Source organism: Telopea speciosissima, chromosome 11 (assembly GCF_018873765.1).
Source record: "Telopea speciosissima isolate NSW1024214 ecotype Mountain lineage chromosome 11, Tspe_v1, whole genome shotgun sequence".
Taxonomy (NCBI): Eukaryota; Viridiplantae; Streptophyta; class Magnoliopsida; order Proteales; family Proteaceae; genus Telopea; species Telopea speciosissima.
This window is the reverse complement of record NC_057926.1, coordinates 44,685,268-44,701,613: the sequence shown is the minus strand read 5'-3', so window position 1 is coordinate 44,701,613 and position 16,346 is coordinate 44,685,268. Positions and strand designations below refer to the sequence as shown.

Sequence of the window (16,346 nt, the reverse complement as noted above, 5' to 3'; positions counted from 1 at the left end):
ATTTAATCCGTCGATGACTAATCTCATCCAAACATTCGAAACGTGTCCTATGAAGTTGTGAATCGTGATCGACCAACCAGCGAATCCGGATTTTGTCGGTGACCCATCTGCATGTCTGCCACGTGTATTCCATTGGTAGGCCTACCACGTTCCAAAAGCTACTCCCTCTGCCTGACATTTGGTCCGAACCATCACAGAGGTCCGTAAATAAAATAAACCGTTTTTTTTCTTCCTGCCTCTCCCTCTCTCTCTCTTCTTACATTGAAGAATTCGTCCCGGTTGAGAGGAATTGAGATTCAAAAATTGGGAGAGAGAAAAGAAGAGAGGATTTAATGGCGCGAGCGAGAAAACGTTTCGTTTCCTTCACAAGAGCTCAACAAGGGACAACCATGTCGATATCTTCGTCTTCATCATCTTCTCTGCGGTCCTCACAACACATCTATCAGATTCTGTCGTCTCTTCAAATCCCTCCCTAAATTTAGTGGAATCATAATCAAACTCTTACTTTAGCAAAATCCACTTTTCTTCTAAATTTAGAAACCTTCTGTACTACATCTTTACACCACTGTCATACACTAACTCTCATTAACCTCTCTCTTTCCTCCTCTATAAACTCTCTCCCTTCTCTTAACTTAGTTTAGATTGGTTTAGTTGGTTTGAAGCTTGAAGGGTCTCGATGCAGAGTGGTGTTTTGGACAATGGAACTAGGGTTAAGAGCTCTTCAGCTGGTAATTCTGCGGTTATGTCGGTTTTGGGAAGTAAGGAAGATCATTTTGAAGAGAAGCCCAAGATTAATGGAACTGGAGAACAGCTTATTGATGATGTGATGGATAAGGGAAGGCCTTTAAGATCTACAATTCCAGTGCCCAGCTTGATTTCTGTCACAGCAGCGACTGCGGAGGCGCCTTCAATGAACTCTGTACAGGGATATATAGTTGGAGGAGAAGGGGAGGTGATTAGTGAACAACTTCTGAGAGTTAATCAAAGTGTCATGGCTCCGGCTGTGGCTGCTGTTCCGGTGCTGCAATCACAAGCAGGTGAATTTTTTTTTTTTTCAATTTTAAGTTTTCTTTGCCTTGTTCTTGATGTTTATGTTAAGCTTGTTTTTGCTTTTTCTTTTTAGTCATATGGTGAAGGAGAAATGCAAAGAATTGATAAGGCTGTGTCTGGTGATCACGTGCATTGAAATCATTATAGTTTGGCTTTGCATAGCTTTTGAAGTTAGAAAACTTACTATGTCATTGTAAAAAATAGAATTGACTGGAGTCGTTTTGTTGAACATTGAAACAGATTCATGTTGTATGGAATTATTATTTAAACAAATGAATCATTCCGGTTATGATGTCATTTTAGACGATAAATTATGGGCTTACACTCTAGGCATAAACAAAGTGACATTATCTCACTCCATTTGGTTTCTAAACTTAAGCCAAGTATTTTCTTTTTGAGTTGGGCAAGATGTTTCTATGAGTTAGACCAGACAAATAGTTTATTGAACATTTGGATTCTTTTTCTCATGTTGGTAGTACATTGTATTCTATGATTAAATGAAAAGGTTTTTAACCCTGTAGATTATAATGCCACCAGGCCCACCATAAAATAATTTACATCAAACGAGACAAAACCAGTGATGTCCTTAGTAGCAGAAAAGCAATTAGATCTGATGTTTCTTGAAGTCCTTGAAGTATAGGCATGAGTCGAGGTTCTATCTGTCTTCATCTTTGAAGGAGCCTCCTAGATATTAAAAATCTGCTATACTTTTATTCCCAAAGCCTGAAGGATCTTTCTACATGAAGTTTTCCCTTTTTTCTCTAAAATGCTCAAATCCATCTAGACAACGTGCACCCTAGGAAAAGCCTGAAAGAAAACCCAAATAGCCTTAGTGAACTTTTTTTTTTCTTTGATAGGAAACAGCAAGATTCTCTTGATATATGGAGTGTAAATATACATCAAGCTTGAACCCTTAGTTACCAAGTAACAAATACAGATCCTTGAAGCAATACATATGCCAAAAAGGAATTGGATTATCATTCTCTAGAAATTCTTCCTCAATCGGTGCCCATTCAACCAAGGTATCTCAATTGCATATAGGAATAGCAAGGAATAGTTCTCTCAAACTCTGGAAATTCTGGGGTTTCTTTCTTTCCATATCTTCCAAAGGATTGTATATAATGACCATACTTGAAGGTCCAAAGGATTCTCCCCCTCTTCCTAAATGAAGTCAAAAGTCATCAGGGAAACAATATGTTAGTATCCTTTACAGTTATGGCATCAGTCCCAGAAAATAAGAATTACGACCATATAATCATTACCAAATCTTAACAAATGAAGAGATGTTTTGAAGATTCCTCCTCTTCTTGCAAAGAGAATATTTATTTGCAGGTTCTAGCCTTCCCCTTGAGCTGATGAGGATTTAAAGTCGCTCAAGGGTTACAATCCATGAAGGCTTCCACTTTCCTCAGAGAACCCGAGTCCCAGATGTTTTATGTTTCCTTCAAGTTCAGATGCTATAATATCAATATATAAATCTGTTGAAGGAGATGCTGGAGGTTTATTTCTCACACCCTTTCATATTATTTTGCTGGGATCAGAGTGAACACAATACTGCTTCTCAAAGAGTTGGACTCCACTTTAAAAATTCAATCATAGCACTTTTATCGATTGCCAAATTGTGAAGTCTTGGACATAATTCCTTAAAACTCCACTTCCAACCATCTATCTTTCTGAAACGAATCATTCACCCATTTACCATCATTACCTTAACCCATTAAAGAAACTCCTCTGATTTCATAATATTTTTTGATACACCCACCCCTTATTGATGTAACTTTTTTACTTTAGGACCCACCGTAACCTTCCCCATATTTAACAAAAATAATCTTATGCCACAAAGCCATAGATTCCTCCCTGAATGACTGAACTGCCAAAAGCCACTTTTAAAGAAGGCCTTATTGATCTCACCTTCACAGATCTAATGCCTGACCCACCTACTTCTGTGACCTGCATACCCAATTCAATTTGACTGCATGGAACTTTCTTAGTTATATTTACAAGTTCGAGCTATGACTTATCCTAATTCCAATTTCCAAGTCCCATATGTAACCATTATTATTCATTCGGTAATTCTTTCTTTGGCTTCTTGATAATCCTCCAAAACCACTTGGCAGTGGCCGCTTTCTTCATTGCCTGTAGAGGTTTGAAATAGAACCTATCTAAAATTTTAGGTTTGACTGCCAGCTCCTTCTCATGAAATGATTTTTTCACCCTTACTGATAATTTTTACTCCAACATCTGGAAGAAGAGAGAAAGTGTGAGCTAGATATCTAGTACATCATTATTCATTTCCCTCTTCGATAAATATGACTCTTTCTGCCTACCTTTATTAAATCCTTTTAGATAGTGAATAACATATCATCTTGCTGTGATTACTAGACACTACAAACGCTAGCCACGACAGTGGGAACTTCATCTCAGTCTTACGCTGCGGTGGCTAAGCCATCACTGCCGGCGATCGAGAGTCTACCAACGCCAATCAGAGATGGGTCCTTAACTCGGATCAAGATACCACAAGTGGCGTATGTCGACCAACTGGGCAAACTTAAGTTCTCTCTCTTAGGGCGATTGAACTTTCAGTTACTACTATGCATAGAGTACGGGAGACTGCAAAGAGCTGGGGACTTAAGGAAGGGGTTTTTTTAAAATCCTTAGGGAAGGGATTTATTCTATTCAGGTTCCTCAATGAGGAGGACATGACGGTGGTCTGGCGCCGTAGCCCACTTCGCGTTGACGGCCAAGTGCTGAGGTTCCAGTAGTGGAAGAAGGATTTCATGGTAGAGGAGCAATCAATCACACATAGATTAACTTGGATCCGCCTTCCCAACCTGCCTCAAGAATATTGGCACGAGGAGATTCTACTATCCATTGCTAAGGCAGTTGGTAGACCCATTGCCATTGATAGAAGAACTAAAGATTCACACTATGGGCACTATGTGAGAGTGTGCATTGATGTGGATGATTCGTTCCCTCGGGTAGAGGTCTATGTTGAACGTGAACAAGATGGATCAAGTGAGATGTATGTGTTCAAGCAGGAGGTGGTCTATGAAGACCCACCTGCTCGCTGTGCTTATTGTCGAAGATATGGGCATCGGATGGATGCGTGTCCTATTGGAGAGAAGGTGCAGAGTGCAAAGACGGAGATTCCAGGAGCCACCTACGTCGATACCCATGGCCCCCCACGCCAACGCAGGCCGAGGTGGAGAGTCAAGCCAGCTCCGGCAGGGGCTGGAGCGGAGCCGATCACAAAGAAGGTGGGAGAGTCCCACAAGGAACCGGAATTGCATGAGAGTCCTAATGCCAACCAAATTGCGATTACGGTGCAACATGAGACATGCAAGGACTCTTCTCCACGTGTTGAGTTAGTTGAACCTACTAACTATCCCTTAGATAATGGTGCTGATGTGGAGCACGTGGTGGGGAATGAGCGGATTTCAAGAGTTTGCAATGGCCAAGCCACTAGCCCGATCCATGCTCAACCACCCTGTGACACAGCGAACGAATGCTCTCCCATCTCGGTCACCAGCAGGGATGGCGGTAGGACTGCTGTGGTGGTGCATAATGGCTTGAATCAAGAGGATGCAGAGGCATGCAACGTTCCATTCATTGAAGTCACACGTCGAAGATACGCGAGGGAAAAGCACATTGAGTAGGGTAATATTATCGATGGCACACGTCGCAGAGGCAAACATGCTGGAGAGATTAGAGTAGTTACTGATAGGCTGATGGCTCAACAGCAGGGCACATCTGATATGCGCCACCCACACTCTGGTTCTCAGTGATTATGAGGTTCCTTTTTTGGAACATTAGAGGGGTTGGGAACCCAAGGGCGAGAGCACACTTGCGGCTGATTGTGAACGAACACAAGCCAGATTTTGTTTGCATTGTGGAGCCAAAAATTGGAGTCAATGGGTGTCCAAGAAGGCTCCTCTCTTCGCTAGGGATGCACTCCGACATAATTGCAAATACACGCATAGAGGGCCACCCCAATATATGGTTCCTGTGGAAGGAGGGCCTGGCTAAGCCGAATGTAATTTTGGACTCTGGACAGCATATTACCCTACAGGTAGAGCTTAATGGAGTTAGAAGTGTGATCTCAGTTGTTCATGCTAGTTGTTTACGAGCGATGCGCAGGCAATTGTGGGAAGATCTTGTGTCTCTTGTAGGGATGAACTGCCCTTGGCTAGTAGTTGGAGATTTCAATGCCTATCTTTATGCAAACGACAAAAGAGGGCCTGGTAGATTTAATTTGGGTTCGGCTGAGGAGTTCGCTGCCATGGTTGATACGGCATCACTAATGCCGATCCCTTCCATGGGTAACAACTACACCTGGACCAATAATAGACGAATAGGAAATGTCCAGGCAGTTCTTGATCGCAGCTTTTGCAACGAGGCATGGTGGCAGCATTTTGTGGGCAGTGTGCAAAGGGTTCTTGTTCGAGGGTCATCGGACCATTCCCCCCTCCTTGTCTTCAGCGACATGCCGCCTCGCCCTACCAATGCCCCCTTTCGCATGCAAAGATTCTGGACTGATCATAAGGAGTTCTGTACAGTGGTGAGATACTCATGGACTACTCCAATTTCGGGTTCCCCTCTCTATGTGGTGACTCAAAAATTAAAGAGGCTTAAAGGCCCATTGAGGGAATGGGCCAAAGGGGTGTTCCCACACATAGATCATGAAGTTCTTCGCACCAAGAACTGCCTTGAAGCTGTACAAGGGCAAATTGATACGAAAGGATTTTCTGAGAACCTGTTTGATAGTGAATTGCAAGCTCGAAATGAGTATGACAAGGCAATTGACCTGTAGGAGAAGTTGTGGAGTGAGAAGGCGAGGAATAAATGGCTAAAACTTGGAGACAAATGCACGAAGTATTTCCATGCCTCTACTAAGACTCGGCGTATTCGAAGCACTATTCGGGAGATGGTAAAGGATGACGGATCGGTCTTAGTGGATGCTAGTGAGATTGGTGACCATATTATGGCCCACTTTGAGAATTTTTTCAAAGGGGGAACAGCAACTAGAGAGCCAGCAATGCTTTCGGCCATTCCAAATATTATCTCAGAAATGGATAATGACATGCTCACTAAGATCCCATCGCATGAGGAGATCAAAGCGGCGGTGTTCGACTTGGATCCCAATAGTGCCCCAGGTCCAGATGGTTACCTAGGAACTTTCTTTAGGGCCTGTTGGGATTTGATTGGCAGGGATGTGTGTAGAGGAGTTCAGAGCTTCTTCAAGGAGGGAGTAGTCACGAAAGGGGTGAATTGTAATTTCATGTGCCTGATTCCCAAGGTTGATAGGGCGAATAGAGTGGGGCAATTTCGCCCTCTTTGCCTAGGGAATTTTTTCTTTAAAATCATCCCAAAAATTATGGCGACTAGGCTGTCCACAATACTGCATAAGCTGATTTCTCCTGAACACGGCGCATTCCAGAAGGGCAAGTGATTTTCGAGAACATTGGAGTTGCCTCTGAACTTACAAATATGATGGAGGTTAAGTACAGGGGGGAGGATTGGGAATGAAATTAGATATCCAAAAGGCTTTTGACACCCTGGAATGGGGTTTTCTGTTTGATGTTATGGGTGCCTTTGGCTTCGATCAACGCTGGATACACTGGGTGCATCAGATTCTTCAATCCACTAGAATATCAATCTTGATTAATGGTGGGCCTGTAGGTTTCTTTGGCATGGAAAGGGGCTTGCGACAGGGCAACCCGCTGTCCCCTCTCTTATTTATATTGTCAGAGGAAATTTTATGTAGAGGTCTCAAGGCGATGCGTGACAGAGGATGGCTTAAAGCGTTGAACGGTCCCAGACAGGTATCCACTCCCTCACATCTACTTTATGCTGATGACCTATTTATCTTTATGAAGGCAGAGATGGCAAGCGTGAGACGAGTCAAGCAGTTCCTGGAGGCATATGGAAGGTATTCGGGCCAAGTGGTAAATCTTGCAAAAAACAAGGTGTTCATGGGGCGTATTTCAAGCACTAGAAGACAGCGGTTACAGTCGGTACTACAAATTCCAGTATGCACATTCCCAACAAAATATTTGGGAGTGATCTTGAATAAAGGCAGGGTGCAACGTGACTTAATTCTTCCTCTCATGGACCAATTCAAGAAACGACTGGCAGCGTGGAAGGGACGGCTTCTTTCTATGGCTGGGCGCATAGAACTTGTTCGGTCAGTGATGGGCAGCATACCAATACATAACTTCTCGGTTTATCTTTGGCCTGTGAGTGCGATAGAGGTGATGGAAAGATGGATACGCAATTTCATATGGTCAGGAGAAGCAGACCGCTCCAAGGCGATCACTGTGAGTTGGGATAGCTTGTGTAAACCAAAACGTGAGGGGGGACTCGGCATTCGACGACTGCGGGACCTCAATCTGGCACTTATTGCCAAACTTGCGTGGACAATTAAATCAGACAGCTCGGCTTTTGCTAGTTTTCTGAGGGGGAGGTTTGTGATGAGGGATGGTTCATTAAAAAAACCATTAGGGACATCTACGCTACTTCCAGGCATTCGGAAAGTGTGGGACTTTGTTAAATCGGCGGAGCGATGGGTGATAGGGGACGGCAGTTCAATTAACTTTTGGTATGATAAATGGATCAATGGACAAAGCATTGAGGACATGCTCCAGCCCAGGGTGATTCCGCGCTCCTTAGACGCAAAGATCTCAGATGTTGTGGAGGATGGTCAATGGTTACTGCCGGCAGTAGGGGATAATGCACTTCAAAGCATATTCAACAAGATCCAAGGATTGAACATAAGGACATCAGATAGGGCGGACAGGCGCTATTGGGTTCATACAGTAAATGGGAAGTTCACGGTCAAGTCGGCATGGGAGGAACTGAGAAGGAAGAGGACTAGGACTGCTTGGTATGGGGCGGTCTGGAATAGGGACCTGCACCCTCGAACCTCAGTATTCGGATGGCGATTGGCATACGATGCTCTTCCTACTGACAACAAAGTTATCAGTAGGATGATACCAATGGTATCCGGATGTGAACTATGCTTTGAGGCATGCGAAACGGGCCAGCATTTGTTTCTTGATTGTGATTTTGCTAGCCAGATATGGAGTGAAGTCTTATTACTGTTTAATGTTGCATGTGGCGGCTTCCCATCAACTGAGTTGCTCGTCTCATGGTGGCGAAGAAAGGCAAATATTGTTCCTCTACCGAAAGTGTGGAATGCTCTCCTTATTATTGTATGCCAACAAATCTGGTTGGAGTGCAACAGGTGTTGCTATGACAACCACAGAAGAACTCCATCGCAGGTAACAAAGATTTGTTTTAGAGAAGTTATGTGCTGCACTCGATTACATGGGGTATATGTTAAATCGATCAATGAGCTTGTAATAGCCAGGCGGCTGCAGTGTGTAATTTCCAAGCCCCCTGAAAGGAAGATCATTGAGGTGTGTTGGAGGCAGCCCCCACCTGGGTGGTGGAAATTAAACATTGATGGGTCATCGTTGGGCAATCCAGGCCTGATGGGCGCAGGAGGCATTTTTAGAGACCAGCAGAGTACTGTAAGAAGATGCTTTGCAACTTTTCAGGGAGTGGGGACCAACTACATGGCAGAGTTGGGAGCATTCTTCACTGGAATCAAGCAGGCTCAAGAACTAGCAATTGATAACCTGTGGATTGAGAGTGACTCGGCAGCCCTTGTATCAGCGGTCCTTAATCGATCGTTTCCGTGGCGACTCATGCAAGAGTGGTGGACTGTCTCGATCTATCTTGACTCAATTCAATGGCGTATCACTCATTGTTTCCGCGAAGCAAACTCGGCAGCAGACGCCCTTGCAAATCATGCAGCAAAAGGAAGGAGTACCTTCAGTTGGGATTCAGCCCCGAGTTTTGTCGCTCAGGTGGTTATTTGGGAAGCTCTAGGGAGGCCACATTACAGATTCACATAAGATGACATCAATGCTTATATGGCAGACTGTAATGTTATTTTACATTTAGTTTCCAGCCACTGTACATCTTATTCACTTTTTTCTTTAATACAAATTGCTGACCTTTAGCAAAAAAAACTAGACACTAAATTTTACTTGACTCCAAGTAATAAAAATAACCTAAAAAATGGCAATCCTATCATGGAAACCAAATCCACAATCCATCTTTCACTTTCTCAAACTGTGTTTCAATTGTGTGATCTTAACTTATTGGGTAGGTAGGTAATTAAATGAGGTCTCACCATACTGAAATGGAGCCGGTTATTTTTGGTATAGAGAAATGAGAACACTAGCCGCAGAGCAACTGGTTTTGATTCTTGGATTTCTCGATTCTGCATCTTCTGCCTCCGTCTTTTTTTTTCTTGACATGCCTAAGGATTCTCTTTACTTTATTGAGAGTTACTTAATGCTTTATGTCATGTACTTTGTCTTGGCTTACCATGTTGCACATGCTCCCACATCATAAATTATAAAGAAAAGATGAATTTAAAATTTGGGAGCTATTGTTTCCTGACTTTCCTTCTCTCTCTCTCGCAGACATGCACATTCACAGACAAAAGCACTCACAGGCACAGGAAACAGTGAATATCCTAATGCTTTTGTATGTCAACCTTTTAGTTTTCTGTTTCTGGTGCAAGTCTAGGTTGAAGGTTGGATTAGACCACAGAAGGGTCTAATTCCTGACTTGATGGTCGAGGTTTTGAAACATCATTTTAGAGAAAAGCATTTTGTAACAGAGCGTAGTTACCCTTTAAACGAACCAGGTTTAAAATGGTGACCCTTGTTCCTCATCTATAGAATTATCCTTTAGATGGTGGAAGCTTTGTTTTTTCATTATTTTGCATTTTTTGCGGCATTTAATTGTCATCCGTTTGTGACTTCCCTTATGGCACATACCATATAAGTTGGGTAAGAGTATTAAATGAATGGATATTTTCCCTTCATAATTTTTATTTCTAAAAGCTATTCCATTCCCGATTGATTAGTACCAAAAAAACCCTCCTTTTCAAATGTCTACAATTCTGAAGGAATGCAGTTTGCTTTTTTTTCTTTCCAAAAGATGACATAATTAGTTAGTCTAGCTTGTGAGAATCTTTCTTTTATTTTTCTGTGTATAAGTTAAGCATGATGGCTAGACCGATTGAAAATTTCTTTTGATAAGAACTGATCCTAAATTGAGTTTTTGCGTTTTGAGAGACACTTGAAGATCTATCTATACAGTTAGTACAGCCTAAAGAAATCTGCAAGTGATGCCAGCTGAATTTTCTGAGCATCAAGAGCTTGACTGGATCCCTGTATGGACTATGGAGACCTTTGGAGCAGGCGGTCCATTTAATTATATGTCACAGGTATTCCTAGCCTGCGACTTTGATTTCTCTTGTTTTCTTTATTAACCCTTCTATATCTTCCCAAACAATGCGATTTGGAAATCGTCAGAACTCAGGTAGGTTTTCTGAATGACTCCATTTTGTGTGCCTTCTCTAATCTGTACAGCCAGCACTTGCTTCTTTATTCCTTATTGAATTTGTCCATTTTCACTCTGTTAGTGTTACTTTTTAAGATCAATAGTTTGCATGGAACCTTCAATGAATTCTATTTTACCCTTGTTTTCATTGTTGGATTTCTTTATTAGCAGCCCTACCTTATGTTCCTGATTTTAGATTCTAACTATAAATTCTTTGATTTGTCCTCCCATGAGCACTGGAATTTCCTGACATCCTTATTCTATTTTTTTTTCTTTCAAATTTTTAGGAAAAATCAATGGAATATTTTATTATTAATGAAAAAGCACATAGGTGACTATCCCACCGAGAAGGGCCAGAATGTACAATGGCCAGATGAGGCAAATAAATCAACCCAACACCCCAAGAATGTATATGAAATTCAGTCTACTTGTAAAACATTAGTTTTCCCTCGAATCAATGAATTTGATTTGGAATGCCATCTCCTTTGATTTCTCCTCTAAAATTAATTCTCTCCCTCTTGCTAATGTAAAGGATTCCCCAAGGAACAGGCTCATTGTTGTCTCCTGGGGTCTTCCTCTTTCCAGTTTGCTGCCTAGATAGCTTTTTCTGTCTTGTTTGCCCTCAGGCCTGTTTATTCCCCCTTTCTTTCTTCGTAATATAATTTTATTCATCCCAAAAAAGAAAAAGAAGAAGAATTTGATTCTCCTGAGCACTGGAATTTCCTGACATCCTAACCCTTACAATTAAGATCCAAAAGAATAAAGTATGAGCACTGTCCATGAGAACCTTATCAACTGAGCATTTCACCCCTTTGAGAGTTCTGGAATTTCTATCAAGCCAGACATGCCAGGACCCAACAGTAGGCCACAAAGTCCACAGTCTTTTTCATTTAGGTCCGAGTCATTAGCTTCTGCAAGATGGGATGAAAGAAGGTATTCTTTCAGATTAGCCCAACTTTGATAAAATCTACCCTGCACCTCACCCCTAATCTCCTTTGGCATTTGACATCCCACCATGAGATGAGTGATGAGTCGCTGATTCCTTGGCTACGCACATATGGCAGATCTGTTGGGAATTACCCTATTTCTCATATGATTTGCTGTAGGAATCTTGTCTGACTATTGTACTCAAAAAAGAACTTGTTTTTGCTGGGTACTTCCATGCTCCACATCTAACTTGGACTGGGGTTGAAACTTGAAAATTAACTTGGCCTTAACAGAGTTGAATGGTGAAACAGAATCTGTGTAGCTGATCCATTTAGTTGGGAATCCATGCTCCAATATCTTTCTATAATACTTTTGTGCCATTCAAATTCTACTTTATTTATTTATCGCAACAATTAATCCAGAATATTTTCAGGTGTCCAAAACCCATATTTCACTGTTTTTCCAGATCATAGTTGTCAAGGCGACCCAAGGCAATGGAGGGGCGACAAGGCGTGCCCACCCAGGCAAGAAGGCTCCCTAGTGTTTTTTCCCCCTATCCCATAAATATAGTAGTTCAATATAAATTGAACAAAGAAGATATTTCAGTAATTCAGTTCAATGATATTTGATATGTCACTTAGGATCGGAATTGATTAACTATAATGGTATAACCATACACAACAGTATAGTAGGGTTTAAAACTTAACGACTGAAGTTCTGTAACAGAAATTAGATTCAAGAACAACAGCAACTCAGCCTTATCCCAACTAAATGGGGTCGGCTACGTGGATCCTAGCGAAGATAATATAAAAGATAAAGGAAAATAACAACAACAGCAACAACAAACAAATCAGTCTTAAATTCAGTAACCAGGGTCAGCAACATGGATCCTTTCCCTCCAAACTGCTCTATTCAATGACATACTTGTAGCAAGTCCTAAACTATGCATGTCTTTCCTCACCACTTCTCCTAGGGTCATTTTAGGCCTGCCCCTTGCTCTTTTAACACCTTCAATCATAATCGAGTCACTCTTCTGAACTGGGGCATCCAAAGGCCTCTGTTGAACATGGCCATGCCACCTCAGCTGACTTTCTCGTAGCTTATCTTGAATCGGGGCTACTCCCGGTCAGCTCTAATAATATCATTCCTTATTTTATCCTTCCTGGTTTTGCCACTCATCCATCTCAACATCCTCATCTCCACCACACTTAGCTTATCTATATGGCACTTCTTGACCGGCCAACACTCTGCGCCATACATCATAGTGGGTCTTATGACTGTTCTATAAAATTTTCCTTTAAGCTTTAAAGGAATCCGTCGATCACATAACACTCCGGATGCACTTCTCCACTTCATCCAAAATATCTAATCCTCTGAGAGACATCATCTTCTATATCACCTTCCTTGGTGATGATTGATCCTGGATACCTGAAAAGGTCACTTTGTGGAATCTCCATCCCATAGCAACTACTACAGCAAGGTTTATTTCAGAAACTTGATAGAGGGCAGAGAATAACTACATTCATAATATTCAAACAAATTAGCACAACATAACATAGAAGAAGAAACAAAGAAGACTGAAGAGAATAAGAAATGAGAAGAAGGAAGGGAAATAAATAAAGAAAAAAAAAAGAGAAGAAAAAAGGGGAACCGGAGTACCAGACTACCGGAGCAAAGAAGGAAGAAGAAGAAGATGATGATGATCATGAAGAGAAAAAATATATATATATTAACATACTTTTACGCTCACCAGAATGGAATCGGAGTCGGAGTCGCCGGAATGGAATTGGAGTCCCAGTCTCACTGCTTAAGAGAAGGAAAGGTTGAAGAGGGTTTGAGTCAAGCGTGAGAACCCTCTTCTCTATTTTCTTTTTTTTTTTAAAGAGTCAATCATACCATTTATCACAAGCATTGTAATCATATACACCACCAAATAAAAGGGCTTGGAAAATAATCTATATTATATAACCAAAAAAAAAAAAAAAAAAAAACCATAAGGTGCCCGCCCAGCCACCTAGGCGTCCTAGACGCCCAAGTGGCCCAGGCGGTCGCCTTACATCCAATAAGGCATGGCATCGCTTGACACCCTGGACACGCCTTGACAACTATGTACCAAATTATTTCATTTCTCTTAATTTCCTCCTAATCATTAAACTTGTCTTTGAGATGAGTATTCATTCTTTCTACAGCTAGTTTTACTTTGGAACTGTTTTGGGATATGTCTCAATTTTTCAGTTTAATTGCCACTTGTTGCCATGTTTTTTCAGATGTGAATGTCAATTCCTTTTTCTTTTGTTTTCCTTTTCGATGTATCAAAATTTTCTCCAAGGGAATTGAAAGGTTCCTTAAGAAGATAACGAAGGCATGTACAACAGAAGTTCCAAGAAGGAGCCGTACAGAAGAACATCCATGGACATGGGAATTTTCAGAAAAATAGCTCTAGTTACTAGTTTGCGCATATCTCAGAGCAGACAGTTGTCCCAAAACTGCCAGCTCCTTAGCTTCAGTCTCTATAGGTATTTACAACATGTTCTATTTCTTAGTGATCCACTTGCAGAATTCCTGGCAATTAGGATTGATGGAAAAGAAAAAAAAGAACATCATCTCTTTTGATCAGAGTTCAAAAATTCGCTTAAATATCGACAAAATTTCGCTGATTTCGACAAGGCCGAGGCGAAACAGGAGGCAAATTAAGGAATCGGCACCATTTCGATTGACTTTTTTCTGATTCAGTCGGAATTTTGCTAATTTTGGTTCACTTTGTATTTATGTATTGGCAGACAATATTGTATTGTTGGGATTTGGGTGTCTATGTTACATGTACTTTGTACTATTTCATAAATAAGTAATCATTATTATGTTTTTTCATTCATGGCCCATAATTTACTTGTTTTACCTGTCTTTTCTGTCTTCTAGTACTAAAACAATGTGTAGATAGGCAATATTACACAATATATACAATAAGGTTCAGCGTGTGTAGGTACAAGGGATGTTCATTCCTCCTCCTGTAGTGTGCGTTTCCCTCTTTGCGTCCTCGTCGCTCCACGGATGAGTGGGGGGCAACTATGATGATGGAGGGAGATGGCGACGAGGATTTAGTTGTGTTGACCTGGAATATTCTTTTTATGTAAAGGGAGTCACCACCTAGATAAGGGTCTAGGACCCTTATGTGTCTCTCTTCTGCGAAAGAGAGACGATTGACTCACATTGACTCACAATGGATAAGACAGAGATCTTCCTAGATTTAAGGTACGTTCAGGGTTACGTGCTAGGAAGTTTTTACACACTCAGCCCTGTCCGGCTGAAAGCCGATCTTTCTATGTAGACTATTCGTACTAGTATTGCTTTCTTAATAATTAACATGCTTCATAGTAAATCCTAGTTTATATTATCCTAGTTGCTTAATAACTTACATGCTTGCTTAAAAAATGAACATTATAATTCTTTTTCATACTCATCAACTCAATAAAGCCTTTTCCCCATTATTTGGAGGTTGCTAAACTTATCCTGTTTTTTTATTCTACTCTATAAGCTCAGAACAACAAAATTAAGGTGTCCATGTTTAATCGGTTTGGCTGAAGGTAATGTGTGTGCTGCCCACCTTATAAAAATCTCCTCCTTTATGTAGGCCTGGGACTGGCGGGTCAGAAAACAAGGTGTAGTTAACAGGCTTTCATAGTTAAACTCATTTTAATGCATCTTCAAAATGCTCTCTGTGTTTGTTCTCTAAGAGGAATAATTTCCAAAATTCTTTGCTCCGAGTGCTACCTGACAGTTCTCACCAGAAATACTTTTGTCATGCAAGGATTTTATTCTCATGATACTAGTATTGTATTCTATTGAATGGATACTAGTGTTAACGTTCTACTATACCAACTTTAAAAACATGCATGTGTGAACATGACGATCTTATTATTTCCTCTTTTTAGGTTTTTGGCAATTTGGGACTTCTTTTGGTAATGGAGGATCTGAGCTTACCCCAATCTTTGCTGGGCTCAATAGTTCATGTTTACAACCTGTAGGGAGTCCATATCATCTGCACTGCTTTCCATATAGCAACATGTGTTTTTCAAGTTCTGCAACAGAGAATCTGAAGCGGAAGGCTGAGGTTTCTGGGAGCTCTTGCGACCCAGCATACGTGGAAAGCTTCTTCAGTCATGTGCCTAGTGGTTTATGCCAAGATTCAGGTTTCTTTAATCATCCTTGCAGTACAATGATTATTGTTTCCTTTTGAAGATTACTTTTATTTTGCACCCATGGCAACCATATACAACAGTAGTATGTATAGTGAATGTTCTCTAAATGGCCATAGTCGGTGCAACCGTGCAATGTGCCACACATCTGGGGTGTGGCTTTGAGGAGTAGTTTGAATATTATTAGAATCTTCTATTAATAGTGGTTTATGCCAAGATTCAGGTTTCTTTAATCATCCTTGCAGTACAATGATTATTCTTTCCTTTTGAAGAAATACTTTTATTTTGCACCCATGGCTATCATATACAACAGTAGTATGTATAGTGAATGTTCTCTAAATGGCCATAGTTGGTGCAACCGTGCAATGTGCCACACATCTGGGGTGTGGCTTTGAGGAATGGTTTGAATATTATTAGAATCTTCTATTCATTTTTAGTTCAGTGGCTCCACACTTCCTTCCTAAATTGAGATACCCTATATCCTCTATTATCCAGAAATTCACCTTATTGTTATCACTTGCAGTCTTCATGCCTGTTCAAGCTGTGTTTCAGAATCGCCTTTTCCCAGCATCGGTAAGGGCACCATCACTGAATAATTCCAGGTTTGCATCCCCCACTCGTGAAGCAATTAAAAATCAGATATTGAACATTTTCCAAATTTGCAGGGTTCACAGATTTGCAATCCTTCTGGTGGTGGCACCTCAGCTGCCATGCACAAGCGGAAGGTAGTTCATCCAAGATGCTCTAGCAGCT

General features: G+C 41.2%; 2 long non-coding RNA genes across 2 annotated transcripts; one reads left to right on the top strand and one right to left on the bottom strand.

Moving 5' to 3' along the window:
• Positions 1–318: 318 nt before the first annotated feature.
• Positions 319–13,264, bottom strand: LOC122644622. The gene is made up of 3 exons (XR_006330425.1): positions 13,254–13,264; positions 13,060–13,063; positions 319–615 (listed from the first exon to the last, which is right to left on the bottom strand). It is a non-coding gene; the product is annotated as an uncharacterized LOC122644622 (long non-coding RNA).
• Positions 13,265–15,803: 2,539 nt separating this feature from the next.
• On the top strand, positions 15,804–16,345 carry LOC122644623. Its single transcript, XR_006330426.1, has 3 exons — positions 15,804–15,816; positions 16,117–16,166; positions 16,259–16,345. It is a non-coding gene; the product is annotated as an uncharacterized LOC122644623 (long non-coding RNA).
• Position 16,346: the final 1 nt, after the last annotated feature.